Source organism: Mixophyes fleayi, chromosome 4 (assembly GCF_038048845.1).
Source record: "Mixophyes fleayi isolate aMixFle1 chromosome 4, aMixFle1.hap1, whole genome shotgun sequence".
Classification (NCBI taxonomy): Eukaryota; Metazoa; Chordata; class Amphibia; order Anura; family Limnodynastidae; genus Mixophyes; species Mixophyes fleayi.
Window position 1 is genome coordinate 141,829,946 of NC_134405.1, and position 17,270 is coordinate 141,847,215.

Here is a 17,270-nt window from a genome sequence, read left to right on the forward strand (position 1 = left end):
ACATTGTCATGTTTTAGAGATGTTCGAGCCAATTGTAAAGGAATACGGAATATGTTAGCGCTATATAAATAAATGATGATGATGATGATGATGATACTGACATTTTACACCCAGTGTCTAGGGTTCGCAGATCACACAGCTAAGGACAATAGGGAAGATACAACAGTATATTTATAAAACAATATAATAAAACAATGTAATATGGAAATTCAACTACACATAAACAACACTTATCAATTGCATGGTATGAGCCCAACCCCTTAGTTTGGACCCTTACCCATACAGTCGATGGTCTGGTTAAGTTCGGGGTGATACATTTACAATACTTCCCAAGAAATACTACTGGTCCACTTCACAGAAGCATCAATTGCACTGGTGATGTTGAGTACTTCTTGCTGATCCTGGTCACTGGCCACATTACCCACTACCTGGTAGGGGCCTTACACCCAGTTTCTCTACTTTTGTAGACTCACTAGTCAATCAAATACACAGGTTCTCCCAATGGAGAGGACAGTTCAGGATATCCACACAGCAAAGTAGTAAATCAATAGCACGATAGCACCATGACATGATCAGAACTTGTTGAAGGGTAGACCTCAACACTAGTTCCCAAAGTTCAGCCACCACAGAGCCTTCCAATTCCTTCTTTTAAAGAGATACAATTTCCCAAGATGTGGCGCTCCACCTGGGGTGGGTACCAGATATCTTGAATACCCCTGATTGGGTAAATGCACAAAGGGGCTGACCGGGTGTTGCTTTTCATTACCTGTGCTTTCCTCTAACCCCTGCTGGGTAGGCATCTGGATGTCTGCTAATGTACTTTATAGAACAATAGGCAGTTCATTATGGTAATAAAGTCTCCCAGATGTAATGATTTTCCAATGGTAATGAAGTGTCAGAGGTACCCAGCTTTCTGTTTGGGAGACAAGGAGAGGGTATGTGGGGGAGGCAAGGTGCTGTAATATTTCAAACATCCAGTGCAGGAGCCTGATAGATTTATTTAGGACCCATCTGGCTACATTTAAGAGCTAAATAATATGATTATCTTATACATTGATAATCAAAACAATAACCAACGTTACAACATCACAGTAGATTAATTTCCTCATGTACAATATCATTGAATGACATCTGCATATCCATTCTGTTCTTGTAATACAAAAATTCCATTGATAATAAAGTTCAAGGGATGGGTTTCTTAGTACGCTTGGCTTGCTCAGCCTGAGTTTTGTACGGAACCCTGAGTACATCTCAATTGTAATTTTAATTACAAGCTTTATTCCATATGCTTCTTCCCAAAGTGCAATAGGTCCAGTATAGGGGGTAATGATCACCAAGATCATGATGAAGAGGTCCAACCATGACCCAATGCTCCCTAATGGTTTATACACATCCAAAAGGGGAAAGAATATTGGAGAATTGCCCATGTCCTGCACGGGGCAACAAATTATAAAAATCAAATGCACCAATGTGCAGTGTATTTAACTGCATGGAGATGTCCAAAACATACTGAATCCAAATTGCAGGGAGATGAATGTTCATGGTTGTCTGTGCTGAAGAGGACATCTCCATCTCATCACATATATCCCTTTAGAAGGGTCTCATGTTTGTATTATAACAGTTGTTTACCACTTACAACGTGGTATGTTTTAATTGCATTAATTCAAAGTATCTGCTTGCTATTTATTTTACTGTGTTACAATATTGCTATTAATTCAGACAAAGGCTATTTTTATCTGTGTTAATAAATTTATAAGCGTAAATAAGCTGTGATGAATCTTTGCAAACTATAATGCAACCAACCACTATCATTGCAGGGTCCATAAAGCTAATCCTCATATGCCACCAAGTAGGTTGAAAGGTTAAACAATTTATTATAAAAAAAATAGTAATTGTGTCAGGTTAGATTGCAGTGGAGTGTTTAATAATCTCTATACTCTGTAGTTGGCTTGCTGGAGCTGTGGTCCTCATATCATATTTATCTTGCTTTTGCAGGGGGGACTCTATGCTTCTTTCTCTATTGAGATTTAACGTCAAATAGATGTCACTAATAGCTAGGCATCTTCAAATATTGTCACCAAGTAATTTGTAACATTAAATATATGACATAGAATGATACTTAATTCAAAACAGATGTCAATTTATATCTCGCTGTAGATATTGGTCACACTAAGTGATAGTTATCACTGAGTGATGGTCCGTCAATTATACTGTAATATACAAGGTTATAAATTGTTCCAACTACATTAATGTATTACATTGTTACAGCTTTGCAGAAATACATTGATAGCCTATATTCATTGCGTTGTGCATTACACACAATTAAATGGGCTCTTTCTTTTTGTACTTAATTTTTTAATTACATAATCCCAAATATACATTTTATTCATCTCTCTTAAAGGAGAATTGTGTAACAGAAATATTTACAGTATAACAGCAATATATATATTTTTGGCAGGCTATAGAGCTCTACTTCAGTTGAAAGACAGGGAGTCAGTATTGATTGTAATGATCTTAAGATACACTCTGGCTTTCAAAGCTGCTTTTTGTTGTTATTGAAAATGTCAACTCCCTGAAACTGCAATATGGCTGGTTCCAGTCATTCTGCTGTCTGAGGCTGGCGTCCAACAGCTCCACTTACACTAACATACCAACATAATAGAAGGGAACATGTATTATTAAAGCAATATTTGAGAGGACAGCGAGCCCCATTTCCAGGAATGTCCTTACTAAGCCCATGACTCTTTATACTTTACCTATAAGCTGCTTGATCACCAGAAGAGACATTTTAATACAACAATTATCTAATTTTCTAAAGTGCACCCCTGCGGTCTTCTAATCAAAATGGGCTGTCCTTTAAAAAAAAAAAAAACATGTCTCATAAAACCATTCAGCAACAGAACAGAAAAGTGCATATTAAATGTAAATGAAATGTAAATGCTTACTGATTACCTACAGCTAGTTTTTTTATGCTTTTAATAAATGTCCATAGTAATCTACAAGAATACATGTGCGACTAATCTCTGCAAGGTCTGCATTTTACTCACAGAACTAAAGGACATAAGATAAAATGCTTGCACCAAGGAATTTTTGGTAGATGTGTTTTTTTTTTAATTCTTGTAACATAGTCGTATATAAATGAGAATCATCACTGACAATCTCTATGTTAAAATCTCACTTTGGTCTAATATCTGAATAGTGCACGATCCTAAGGCCAGCAAGACTCTTTCGGACTTTTTCGACTTAAGGCTGTAGTCTGCACCTTGTTCTGTATTTGTCACAAGTATATGTGGCACCAAAATTACTGCAATGTCAGATAATGATCATATGACAATTAATATAATCAATATCATATATTGCAGAAAATGTGGTCGATATCCACCATCTTCTGATAGCACGTCTTCCGACAGCACTATCAAGCACAAGTGAAGCTGAAAGGCATCTGGCCACCCGACTAAAAAACTGAATGGCCAAAACTCATCACCTGTGTGTTATAATTCTTGGGGCTAGATTTACTAAGCTGCGGGTTTGAAAAAGTGGGGATGTTGCCTATAGCAACCAATCAGATCTCAGCTTTCATTTATTTAGTACTATCTGCAAAATGACAGCTAGAATCTGATTGGTTGCTATAGGCAACATCCCCACTTTTTCAAACCCGCAGCTTAGTAAATCTAGCCCTTAGTGTGAACTCCAGATGAGGCAGAAGAGTTTTAGTATAATATTTATTAAAGCAAATATACAAGGAAGCTAATAGGTGCAGCAACTCTGTCCAAGCAATGATCTGTTTCAGAAATTGCAAGTTAATCCATAGTAGCAACAACTGTTTAAGGATATGCAGAGTTAACCACAGTATAAAGTAGCAAGTCAACCAGGTTTGAGCCATGGATGCAGGGAGTGATTAATGGTACAGCCTATAGCAACACAGATTTAAGGTTGGGTCTAATGTCAGTTGTGGCCTGTGTGGAGATGGTACTGGAGAACACAGAACAAGCAGAGGCCAGATCAAGCTGCAGATCTGGATAGTGGAACACAGTGAGCACAGATAAGTCCAATGGAGCAGACAGCAGACACCACAAACCTGAGGCTGGGAAGTGGAATTGCAGACATAAGGCAAAGGCAAATACCAGGCAAAGGGGCGATCCAGGAAGCGATATGTATAGTCGGAATCACAGGGAAAAGGGTCAACCCAGGCAGCAATCAGGGATGGTCAAGTCACAGGCAGAGGTCAAACCGAAGTAACAAACTGGAGGAGGTTACTCACAAGTATAGCAGACAAACAGCAGCAGACAGGAACAAATAATGAACTGAAATGAACACTGACTGACAGGTATATAAGCATTGGAACAGATGCAGGCACTTATCAGGGAAGGAGATTAACTCCTTCAGACGAGGTGGAATATTCAAGGGCAAACCACCAGAACCAGCCTCGGACTGGCCTGCCGGCCAGCCGGGCTATATACCGGTAGGCCCGGGCGCAATTAAGCCCCGCCCTCTCCGATGTTGGGGCAGAGCTTGCAGGGAGCACCTAATTGATGGTCCCGGACGTCTGCGGCGGCAGTGTAACAAACACACTACCGCATAGGTGCAGAGAGCTGTGTCTGGACTCTCTGCACCTGCGCGGTAGTGTGTTTTACACTTCAGCAGGGGAGGAGGAGTTGTTTGCCTGTCGCGGCCGCCCAGAGGAGCAGCATGCCGGAGTATCTCACAGGTAAGACACTCATTGCCAGACAGCCTGGTTTTTGATTTTTTTAAAACACAAAATGGCAGAGAAGTCCCATATATAATGTGTGTGTGAATTGGGGACACTTGCGTGGCATACCATTGGGGCACTACTGTGTGGCATACCATTGGGGCATTACTGTGTGGCATAATATTGGGGCATTACTGTGTGGCATACCATTGGGGCACTACTGTGTGGCATAATATTGGGGCATTACTGTGAGGCATAATATTGGGGCACTACTGTGTGGCATACCATTGGGGCACTACTGTGTGGCATACCATTCGGGCACTACTGTGTGGCATAATATTGGGGCATTACTGTGTGGCATAATATTGGGGCACTACTGTGTGGCATACCATCGGGGCACTACTGTGTGGCATACCATTGGGGCACTACTGTGTGGCATACCATTGGGGCATTACTGCATGGCATACCATTGGGGCACTACTGTGTGACATACCATTGGGGCATTACTGTGTGGCATAATATTGGGGCATTACTGTGTGGCATACCATTGGGGCACTACTGTGTGGCATAATATTGGGGCATTACTGTGTGGCATAATATTGGGGCACTACTGTGTGGCATACCATTGGGGCACTACTGTGTGGCATACCATTCGGGCACTACTGTGTGGCATAATATTGGAGCATTACTGTGTGGCATAATATTGGGGCACTACTGTGTGGCATACCATTGGGGCACTACTGTGTGGCATACCATTGGAGCACTACTGTGTGGCATAATATTGGGGCACTACTGTGTGGCATAATATTGGGGCACTACTGTGTGGCAGAGTGTGGGGAGGAGGGCTATCTATTAAATGTGAATATTAATTATTTAATGCTATGAATGGTCGTGGGAAATGGATGTTTTAAACTTACATGCTATTAATTTATTGCTGGGGCTGTTTGGAGGGAGGGTAATAGGTTTATTTATCACATGTGAGCACTATTACTTTAATGTTGAGGCTGGAGAGAGGCCTAATTATTATATGTGGGTGCTGTTGATTTAATGGCAGGGATGGTTGGCGTTTCTAAATGTCCCATTTATTTTTTCCAAATAGAGCCCTCAACATTGCAGGATCCAGACAAGCCGCAACTAAAGAAACCAGCAGCCACAGGTGGTAAAAGTGACAACAACAGGTAGGACAGTCTGTCAAATGTTCTGAGTCTAGTGCAGGCTTGGCTAACCTGTGGTACTCCAGATGTTGTGAAACTACAAGTCCCAGCATACCCTTACAGCAATAAGCTGCCATATATTGGCAAAGCATGCTGGGGCTTGTAGTTTCACAACACCTGGAGTGTCACAGGTTAGCCAACCCTGATCTAGTGGGACAATCCTGCTTTTTGGTGACTGTTCTGCCCAAACTAAGGGGCAGGTCAACACTGTGTATTCTTTATACACACTGCATTTTTTATATACTACACTAAGGTGCTAGCTGTCCTTCGTGGATTGACCACTCCCCCTCTAGTGTCTGGTCCCGCCTCTATGATGACTGACCACACCCCCTCTGGTGGGCCCCTAGTGTTGCAGTCCCCCGATGGGCCCTTCATGCCCCAGTCCGACACTGACCAGAACCACTGGTAGTACTGAGGTACTGCAGGCACATACAAGATAAAGCAGTATTCTAACACTGTAAAAAATAAAGGATGATATTGTTGCTCAACTGTCTGGCTGAATTGTCACACTTTTTCACTGAGAATATCACTGACTGGCATTTGCGCTACTAACCTGAGAGGCGCGGAGTCTAACACACCACCGGTGTTCACCAGGGACCCCCGCAAGGAGGTTTGGGCTTTGCTGCGTGTGATGTGCAGGTCGCGGTTCTCCCAGGAAGTCACCAGTGCAGCGAATGGAGGGTAGTCAGACAGGCCGAGTCGAAACCAAGGAAGCGAGGTACCACGAAGAGCAGACAAGAGTAGTCAGGGATGGTCCAAAGGTCAGTACCAGTGCCGACAGCGAAGTACAAGGGAAATCCGGAGGAGAGGTCAAACAAGCCAAGGAGTCAATACACAGGAGATCAGGAACAGTAATATAAACTAAATGCTGGAGCTGGGTAGAACCAATACTCTGGCACCCAAATGGTGCCAGAGTGAAGTTTAAATAGCGGCAGACAGGAAGCCCTGGGAGAGGAGGTTCCGGCGATCAGTCTCAGCTGATCGCCGGGAAGCGTCTGGGTTGCTTAGATCGTTTAACTTATCTTTTGCTTTTGACATGTATTTGCTCATTTTCTTCGCTTTTTTCTCCCCTCTATCTTCCTGTACCAATGTTCCACCCTCCTGCTAACCCCAGACTCCTCTAGCTCTGTCCCTTCTCTTTGTCCTCTATGTCCCTCTGTCTCTTCTCATTTCTCGTCCCTGCTCTTCTGCTACCTCTCTTCTCCCTCTCTGCCCCCTTTCTGTCCTCCCACTCACTCTTGCTTTGCCCCATCACACCCATCCCTCCAAACCTTAACTCCTGCCTTATACACTCCCCCATTAGTCCCCCTCACTTCTTTTCCTTCTGGTACCCTCTTCTCTGACCTGTCTCCTCCTGCCCTTGCTCCCTTCATGTTGCTCCATCCTCTACAGTTCCCTCATCCCCCTCTACTCTCCCCTGACAAGCTCATCACTAATTCCTCCCCCTCTCACACAGTAGTTACCCTCTCTACCCACCCCTCAATATTCTGTCCCTTGAGGACCTCCCTATTCTCTATCTCATCCCATCCCCCCTTTCTCCCTGCTCACCCCTGGAAACCAGCATCTCCAACAGCCTCACCCACATGTCTCCTCTTTTCTCCCTCCCTCTCTCCTATGCTCCCTGGAATTCTATATCAGTGTGCAGCAAACTGGCCTCCAACTATAATCTCTTCACCCCTTCCTCTCCTCCCACTCACTCCTTGACCCACTTCAATCTAGCTTCCTTCCTTTCACTCCATGGAAACAACCCTCACTAATGATCTTCTCACTTCTACATAAAGGGTCATGTCTCTGTTCTTATTCTTGACCCCACTGCTGTCTTGGACCATTTTCACCACTTGCAAGCTCTCAGTTACATTGTCCTCAGTGACACTGTCCTCTTCTGCTTTACCGTCGACCTTACCAACCGCTCCTTTTTTGTCTCCACACCTGACACCTCCCCCTTCTTACCTTCACTGTCAGAGTACCCAAGGATCCATTTTTGGCCCCCTGCTCTCACTCTACACTTTCTTCCATCACCTTGGTGATGTCATCATCTCCTTTGGCCTCCAAAATCACCTGTGTGCTTATGATGGCCAAATTTATCTATTCTCCCTTGACATCTCCCCTTTCCTCTTCTCTCGTGTCTTCTGCTTTCTTTTGGTCATCTCATTTTGGATGGCCCAGCACTTCCTGAAACAATATGTTTGAAATCATTGTCTTCCCCCTCCAGAGTCCCCCCACCTTTCCTCTTTTCACAATCTGTTGAAAGCATCCCACTCTTTTCTGTCTCTCAAGTCCTCAGTTCGGGAATTATCCAAGACCCTTCCCTCTTTTTCACTCTTCATATTAAGTCCCTGTCAAAATCCTGCTGTTTCTACCTCTGGAATATCTTCAGGATCCAGTACTTTCACCATGGAAACAACCAAAATTCTAATTCACTCACCCATAATCTCTCTGCTAGATACTGTAACTTCCTCCACTCTGACCTTCCTGACTCATCTCTCTTCAGTCTATTATTTTCCTCTCTTGTAGCTCTGCTGACTCTCTCTGCCAGTCAGTACACTGGCTCCTCAACTCTTACAGAATCCCATTCAAACTCCTCACCTACAAGGCTGTCAGCCACGCTTCTCCCTTCATTATCTGCTACCTCATTTCTACTATCACTCCCTCCTCTCTGCCAATGATAGTGGCCTTCACACTCACATATGTAGGATTTTGCCTGTGCTGCTACCCACCTCTGAAATACATTCACATGACCTATTAGATTAGCCTCTAGTCTCCAAGGCTTCAAACGTGCCCTTAAAACAAATTTTATAATTTAAGCCTATCAATCCCACCCCAACTTCTCTGCCTTTGCTACCACATCTATCCCTACTCTGTGCCACCCTATAAATTGATTTGAGCAATTTCCAGTTCTTTACATGGACAGTGATGTCACAGTAACTCAAGTGACTGCAGTCATCAACACACTATCCTAAAGATGTAGGAGGCGTATGGCTGGATCATTTATAAATAACTTATTTGTGGCTGGATCATGTAGAAATAATTTATTGTAGAAATGTATTTCAATTAGTGGTGCAGGCACCAGTGTATATAATTGCAAATGCACTTATTGTGTTACATTGGGATGTGTTTTGTATGGAAATGTCTTGCTTGGAGTTTTGTAACTTTGCTAGAGGAAATCTCCAATTAGGTATATGTGGGAAAGGAGTCTGTTTTGCTGATAACAGAAAATGCTAAGTAAGTCTATTCAATGTGAGTGACCAACACTTGAATACACAACAGGAAATCCTTACCTGTGTGCAGGTCTTGTTAGAAAGACAGGAAACCTAGCAATGTACACAGCATGTGATGTAAGATATCACAGATAAGTGTAAATTTTGTTAAGTATAAAATGCATTTTAAATCTATGTTTAAAGAACATCTCACATCCTGATGTTAATCTTTGAATGAAATATTGCAGTCTGTGCAAAGCTATATTATCAGGGGGCTGGCTTACCACCTGCCAAGACTAGTCCCTAAAACTGTATAAAAAGAGAGCCTTTGTACACTAATATGTATTATTATTGTTTCTTCTGACCTCTTGATCACTGGTACCTTCAACCAGTGTGAACTGTCCTTGTCAGGATTACTGGAGCTAAACATCACTTGCTTCAAAGACCTGCTTGACAACTTCTCCCATGCTGAAATTCCTGTGACCTACAGATTAGACCCAACTCTAATACGTTTCTGAGGTTTGGACCCAGCTTTCTGCCCACTACCCAGTAGCTCTGGCCAGTGCTATAGGCCAGGGGGATCTATCCACAGCAACCCTCATCCATAGGAAGAGGTCAGGGGTACCAACCCAGGTACACCAGCAATGGGATACACTAGCAGTTACCCAGAAGGAACGCGGTACTGGATGCCGTTAAGGAGTCCCGTAGCGGCATCATTGTAAGCCCCTCCTACTGCAGTTAGAGGGCACACTTGGAATAAAGAAAGGAAACTGTAGCATAGTAATCCCAGCCGGTTCCCAGCAACAGCAGACAGGGTGGCATAGGCGGTCCATCTTGTCACAAGGCCTTTCAACTGTGACCTTTTAAACTAAATTCAAATGCTTTCTCTCACAGGATTCCCTTGAGCAAGCTACAAACACAAAATTGGCAACAATGCCAGTTTGAGTTTAAATCTGTGTACCCTATAAATATCTATTAAATAAAGCTCTTTAGACAACACTCTTTTCATTAGCCACACTCATAAGGGTGCACTTAAGGTTAGGCACCTAACTGACAGCATTCACTTCACTAACAAGTGCGTTAACTCTAAATACAACCCAGACTGAACAATCTCCTGTACAGAGTGTGTGACAGCCTCTTGCCAATATACATTCAAAAAACAACTGTATCTCACCATAAAGTATTCCCAATCGCTTTAGAGGATTAATTGAGTACCATAGCAGCTTAGTATGACCTTATTCTTTACGCAAGGTAAAAATGAAGCACAAGCTGTTATGTTTGATCGGGCATGAAATAAAGCAATGAAAACCTATGTACTGTAAATATTCAAAAACTTCAAACTATTATAAGCATATGTTAAATCAATCAGTTGCAATTCAGTGATCCATGATATGAAAAAAATGGAAACGTAATGTTTCCTCTAAAAAATAAGGGCGCTGTCTTTCAGTCGCAACCTAATTGGTCCTATTGTTTACTTCAAATTTCTTATATGGCTCTACCGTAATTAACCACAACAGAAGATCACTGCAAAGTGGTTTAGAAGAAACTGCACCAAATCTATCAATCCAGAAAATTACATCTGGAATAGATTATAGATTTAATGTAATTTGTTCACTGGTTGTGTGCACCACAGAGCAAATTTTATTATGAGTATTGATTCTGTTGAAAGTTTTGTCACAAAAATCAGTCAAATAATAACAGGCCAGCAAAATAAATATACGACGAAGGAATGCTCAGTCTTTTGCCCAGAGTGCTAACAATTACCATGCATCTAAAAATCATTCCCTGATTGCAAAGTAAGTGGTAGATCCAGTCCATTAGACTAAAGGCCTGTGTGTTTTAAAGAGTCTGCATTAACCTTCTATTGAAGTCTATTGAGTATGTGATGCCATATGCCTCGGAGGAGAGTGTGAAATGCCGTTTAGGCAGGGGAACTCTTATAATCAGAGGCTGCCTGAGATCTAATTGATTTTTGTTTCCTCGCTGCTTGAGGAACTGATTAAACTGAATTATGGATCATTCTCATCATATGCTGGGTTACAGTGTGACTTGTATATTGTGTGACTTATTGTTATTATACCCCTCTGCTATAAAAGATTTTCTTTGTGGAGTTAGCCAGATGGAATTGGTATGTATTAAGTACACATAATCACTGATTGCACCTCTGTGCTCTGAGATTATTTTAAGGTTTATTATTATGAGATTGATAAAACACTTTATAAATCAGGGTTATACATATACTGATAGCAAGGAACTGGTTGCAAGGATTGTTATTTTACTTTATGGTGCTGCTATTGATTTCTTTTTGAATGTTGAACTGCTGTGAACGCTGCTGAATTCGAATGTTTTAATCACATTCATATAATGAATAATTGCTTTTGCCAATGTCTCTGTAATATCCCCTTGCAGTCACGAGAAATAAAACATGGCTTAAAGAGATTCCTCAGGCAAGAAACTCTGTCTGTTTAAATGCTACAGAAAAGTAAAACAGTGGAATAGATTTTAGTGCATTGATCTAGCATTAGTGGTGAAGTAAATTCAGAAATGCAGTCAATGCTATTTAAAGGAAAACTATTCAACTTTAATTCTATTGCAGCTTTAGCACACAGAGCAGCACGGCTCTGCATAAGGTTGCTTGCGTGTACCTAATTACGAGCTCAGTCACATATTTCAAGCCATGCATTAATTTTTCCTGTAGTAAATGGTAACGTCTTCTTTAGTGTTCATTGAGGGCACGCCGAACAAGATCACCTAGATAAACTGTACCTAATTTTTTCACAATAACAGGGGACCAGAAGGTCCCTATACGCCAGTGAATGCAAGTGCATGCAATTTGAACGCATATGACACAAACTGCCTACGACTTGAAGGGCGGAATGGGGAGGGAAGGGGCGGTGGAACTTAGCCTCTCCAGCTAACATGATGGAAGGAAAAAATAAGTTTATATAAATAAAGTTTTTACATCATATCAGTAGATTTCATTATATACATCAGTCATTTCACATGTGAAATGCATATTTTTTTTGTGTCATATATGTATATGTGGGGTCATGTGGAGAAAATATTACACCAAATGATTTGACAATATGCATAAAGGGCAAACTTCATATCTTTGGCTTGATGGCAATTTTACCTATTTATAACTTTGTATTTTCCAAGGTGATCCCTTGGAGAATAACATAGTACTCTTGAATACATAGCCAGATTATCTAATAGGCTGAGTATGTTGCAGTCTAGGGTGCTAACCCATGTCGGGGTTGTCGTTGAAAAATTTACAGCCTCATTTGTAAAAAGGCAGGTAGAGTTTTAGAAAACAGGCATATTTAGATTGTTGATGGGGGTGTTAAGATTGATTTAGTCACAACATTACAGTGATTTTAATAATTAATGCATGTATTGTGATAAAAACCTGGGGGGATTGTTGTGCAGTTGGGGAGGTATCTCGCCAATATCGATGTGCCCCACACCTTGCACCAATTGGTCATCTATGTAGGCCAATGCTATGATCTAAGGACCACCTCCTGTCCTGAGATGTCTATAGTGGTTTCTCAGTTTGTCCTTAAATCTTCTTTAAAGTCTTGTCACCTGTGTGACTTTGGGATCAACCCCAGCGGAAGAACCCCTCTTCTCAGTGGAAGAGCCTGCTCTTCTTTGCCAGCAAGAGGAAATCTGCATAGCTCCACCCCCTTGAAGAAGATCACTCACCAGAAAAGCTTTTCAAGCCTTTCTGCCACAAGAAGAAGAGCCAGGAAGATGGCTTCAGCTGTTGCAGCTCCTGCCTCCACTCCTGCTCCTTAGGAAGAAGTGAGGAAAGACCCCCTGCACCAAATCCTCTCCCTGAGGGTGGGACCTCTTCCTCCACTGCCCCAGCTGCTTCCAGACAAGGGAAGTCCAGCCAGGATACCTCCCAGAGAACTCCCACCCTGTAACCCTGGATGAGGCAGACAGTCGTCCTGAAGCTGAAGGAAGTTGATGAAAGGGTCCCAAATCTGATGGCTGAGACATTTCGGAAGAAGATGGTCCTTGAACAAAGCTTCTCGAAGGCTGAAACCCTCAACATTCAGATCTACATCAAGGGGATCTTCTACATCACCTTTGCCTCCATAGCGATCTGCAAGAGATACTGGGAGGCGGTGAAGTCAGCAAGACCGGAATCCCCATTTATACGATTTGTGGGGAACTGCCCCATCCAGAGACAGGAAAGAAGAGTGATGGTCTCCAAGAGGAATCCTCACACCACTGGCAAGGATATCGCTACCTTCCTGAGCTGCTTCTGCTCCATGGTCAAGGACCCCTCCAAGATGGATGCCAATGGTTTCTGGACAGGCAAGTGGTCCATCATTATCAGGCTGAGGAAAAATGACACTGCAACGGATGGTCTCCAGCACCTGCCAGCATGTTTTGCCCTGGGCGGCTCTGCCGGCCTTCTCCACTACGCAGATCAGCCAAGGAACTGCAGGAAGTGCGTGGAAGCTGACCACAGAGAAGCTGCAATGTTTCAGCCTGCAGGAACTGCAGAGTGGCAGGGCACGAGACCAAGGATTGTCCAAGGAAGACATCTTGCAATCCCTGCGGGTTGGCCAGCCACATCTACAGGGACCATCCCCAGAGGGCCAGAACCTACGCTGCAGCTGCTGGAAAAGGCCTGCTGGAAAGTGGACCTGCTCCTGCACTGCAGCGCAAGCCAGCACAGAAGAAGCAACAGAAGCCCCTACCGCAGCCACGAGTAGGTAAGAAACATCCCATCTCTTCTCTCCCCACCCCCCTGCCTACCTCCGTCCCCACTCCTTCCTCCACTGCTCCGTTGTGACAGTATCTTCCTCCCTTCCTGCTGTCACAACTCCCCCACCCTCCCCAACCCGCTCCCGTCCTCTTCCCACCTTCACACCTCCACCAGTTGCAACCATCCCCCCTCTCTCCTGTGCAATAGTACTAACCCCCTCCGTTACTGCAGCACTCTCCCTCTCCCTGGAAGATTTTCCCCCTCTTGTGTCCGCTGCAGGAAAGGAGAGCAAATTGAGGAGGAAAAGGAAAGAGCTTGACAGCCCAGCTGCCGACTCCAAAACTTCCAAGAACCGGCGGTTGAGTTTAGAGAGAACCTCCTTCCACAGAGGAGGCCCTGGAAGAGATGGTAGAGTAGCTCGCAGCTCAAGATTCTGAAATGGAGGAGGAGTTGGATGTGGACGAATTCCTCAAGCTGCGCGACATCTCCTTTTTAATCAGCTTGAAGATAGAGGTCTGCTCCCAACCCAACATGGAGTCACGGGCTGGTCGCACCAAGTCCCACTAGACAAGGATGGTAACTGATGTACTGTATGTGCAAACTCCCCCCCTCCAACTAATGTATAATTTTTCTCTTTTTACCATTAATGTGAGGAGTGTTAAGGATAAGATTAGACGTCAGTCTGTGTTTACCTTTCTTGATAGTCGGAAATGTAATGTTTATTTTATCTAGCTCTTATAGACATCTGGGTAGGCAGTGGTCTCATGTGCCCTCCTATTGGTCTGGGGTGAGTGACTGTAAGTCTGCGGGGTAGCAATACTTATCAGGGGAAGCCTCTTCACACTGGATTCCGTTCAGGAGTTTGTCTGTGGCAGATTGCTTATCATAGACGGCTCTTGGGTGGGTGACCCTATCAGGCTAATCTGTGTGTATGCATCCCCTGGTAAGAATGAGCGTTTGGAGCTTTTCCAGACCATGTGGGCCCAGCTCACGTCCACCAGGGCGATAGTGATGGCTGGGGATTTTAACTGTCCTATAGAGGAAGGAGGACGTAGTACTAATAGCACTGCTAAACTTGATGTTTCTTCTAGGTTGCTGCAGGATCTCCGAAGCATCCGAAGCATCTTTGCAGTTAAATTACACTTGGAGCCGCGCTGATGGCTCAGTGCGCTCCCAGATTGACTTTGGGTTTACCTCCAGAGCAGTAAGGCAGAACAGGCATGTCATGGTTCCCTGCTTCTTCTCGGACCATAGGGCCATTCTTTCCGATGGGGTTCTGGGTCTTGGTTTTCCTCCCGGCCCAGGCTCCTGGAAATTGAATTGTGCTCTGCTGAAGAGGGAGAATGTGTTGGAGGAGCTGAGGGATGCCTACATCACTTGGAAAAATTATAAATTGTACTTTGATTGCATGTCTAACGAATATGTCAAGGTCAAGATTTGCAGTTTCTTTCAGGCTAAGGTAAGACAACAGGCGTGTGAGAGGAAGAGAAACTTCAGGAGGCTGCAACATCAGCTGCAGTCCCTGTTGAATCTCCAACTTTGCGGCTGGGACATGAAGGATGATTTGGTGGAGGCCAAGGTTTGCCTGAAAAGGCACTTCGAGGAGGAGTCCAGGCACGTCATCTTCCGTTCCAAGATGGAGAACCTGGAAAATGGCGAGGAATATAACTCTTTCTTTTTCAGAAAATTCCACCCCGGCCACACACCCCTGACTGAGCTGCGGCACGATACTGGCATTCCCAGAAAGGGGAAAGAGGGTGTCAAATGTGTCGTCACAGACTACTACAGCAACCACTACTTCCCCAAGACCATCGACACTGATGCTTTTGAATCGTTTCTGTCAGGTATCACTAACAATTTTGATCCTGCAGGTAAAGAAGCCATGGACACCCCCCTGATGTTGGGGAATCTGCACACTGCCGCTAGATCCTTTAGGCCGGGTAGGACCCTGCGGAGCTCTATGTAGCGCTGTGGGACCTCATTGGCCTGGACCTGCTAGAGCTGTACGAGGAGATGGTGGTTGGGCGCAGAATGCCTCCTAGTCTGAGAGAGGGACTGATCCTGTATAAGTACAAGGCGAGAGATATGACCTAAAAAATTGGTGGCCCTTCTCTCTCCTGAACGTGGACTACAAGATCCTCGCCAAGGTTCTAGCGAACAGGCTAAAGGTTGTCATTGGGCAGATTGTTCATCCGGATCAGACTTGTGTCATTCCCGGTCGCAGGATTGCAGACAGCCTTGCACTGCTGAGGGACATGGTCCATTACATCAAAGATCGCCATGCACACATGGCTCTGGTCAGTCTTGATCAGGAGAAGGCCTTTGATCGTGTTTCTCATGATTATATGCATAGGGTTTTGTGCAGGTTTGGATTGGGTGATATGTTTTGTTCCTATGTTAACCTGATGTACCTTGACATCCACAGCTCGGTGTTGGTGAACGGCTGGAAGACTGACCCCTTTTCCGCAATGTCTGGGGTCAGACAAGGCTGCCCTCTTTCACCTCTCCTTTTTATTTATTGTATAGAGCTCTTCACGATGTGCATCAGGCAAAATCCAGAGATAAGAGGCATCACCGCACTGGGACCAGACCAACTAGAGGCCAAGTGTTCACTCTACATGGACGACGTCACTGTCTTCTGCACTGACCAGCGTTTGGTGACAGTACTCGTCCAGACCTGTGAGAACTTTGGCCAAGATTCAGGGACAAAGGTCAACTGCGGGAAGTCAGAGGCGATGCTCTTTTGGCAGTGGCACCTATCATCCCCTGCTGCATTCCCCTTCACAATCAAGTTGGACTTCATCAAAATTCTTGGAGCTTGGTTTGGTGGAGAGGAGGCGGCCCTGCAGTGTTGGGAAGAGAGACTGGCAACAGTCAGGCAGAAAGTTACCTTGTGGAACCTCAGAGACCTTACCATCTAAGGGAAAGCACTGGTATTGCGCAAGGAGATTCTTCCCGTTCTGCAGTACACAGCCCAAGCTTGGCCACCTTTTGCTGTCATCTGCAAGACCATCATGAAGACAGTCTTCAACTTCATCTGGGGCTCCAAAATGAACAGAGTGAAGCGATCAGTTATGTACAAGGAGCCCCTCAAAGGTGGGAAAGGTATCCCAGATATCCCCACCATGCTGCGAGTCTTCTTCGTTTGCAACTGCATCCGCAGAACTCATATTGAAAAGAACATTTGCTCTGCTGGAAAGTCCATGTCTTGCTTTTTCCTCCTGCCTCTATGGAGAACCCTTGGTTGGGACAAGTAGGACAACTAGACTACACCTTGGTTTTACCTGGATGTTGGACAACTTGTGAGGGAGCACCATCTGGAGGGACTTAAAACAGACTTGTGGAAGCCAAAAACTGTCCACAAGCTCATCAGAGCGAAAGACATTATGGAATCTGTTCCAGGGCTCCCTGTTGCTACAGCCAAACAAGTGTAGGAGAATGTGGCC

General features: G+C 44.1%; 1 long non-coding RNA gene across 1 annotated transcript in view; it reads left to right on the forward strand.

The window, feature by feature from the left end:
- Positions 1 to 4,641: 4,641 nt before the first annotated feature.
- The window catches only part of LOC142149979 (uncharacterized), a 108,036-nt gene continuing 95,407 nt past the window's right edge, over positions 4,642 to 17,270 (forward strand). The window contains exons 1-2 of the long non-coding RNA XR_012690951.1: positions 4,642 to 4,708; positions 5,790 to 5,868. This is a non-coding gene — a long non-coding RNA (uncharacterized LOC142149979). The remainder of the gene's footprint in view (positions 4,709 to 5,789; positions 5,869 to 17,270) is intronic.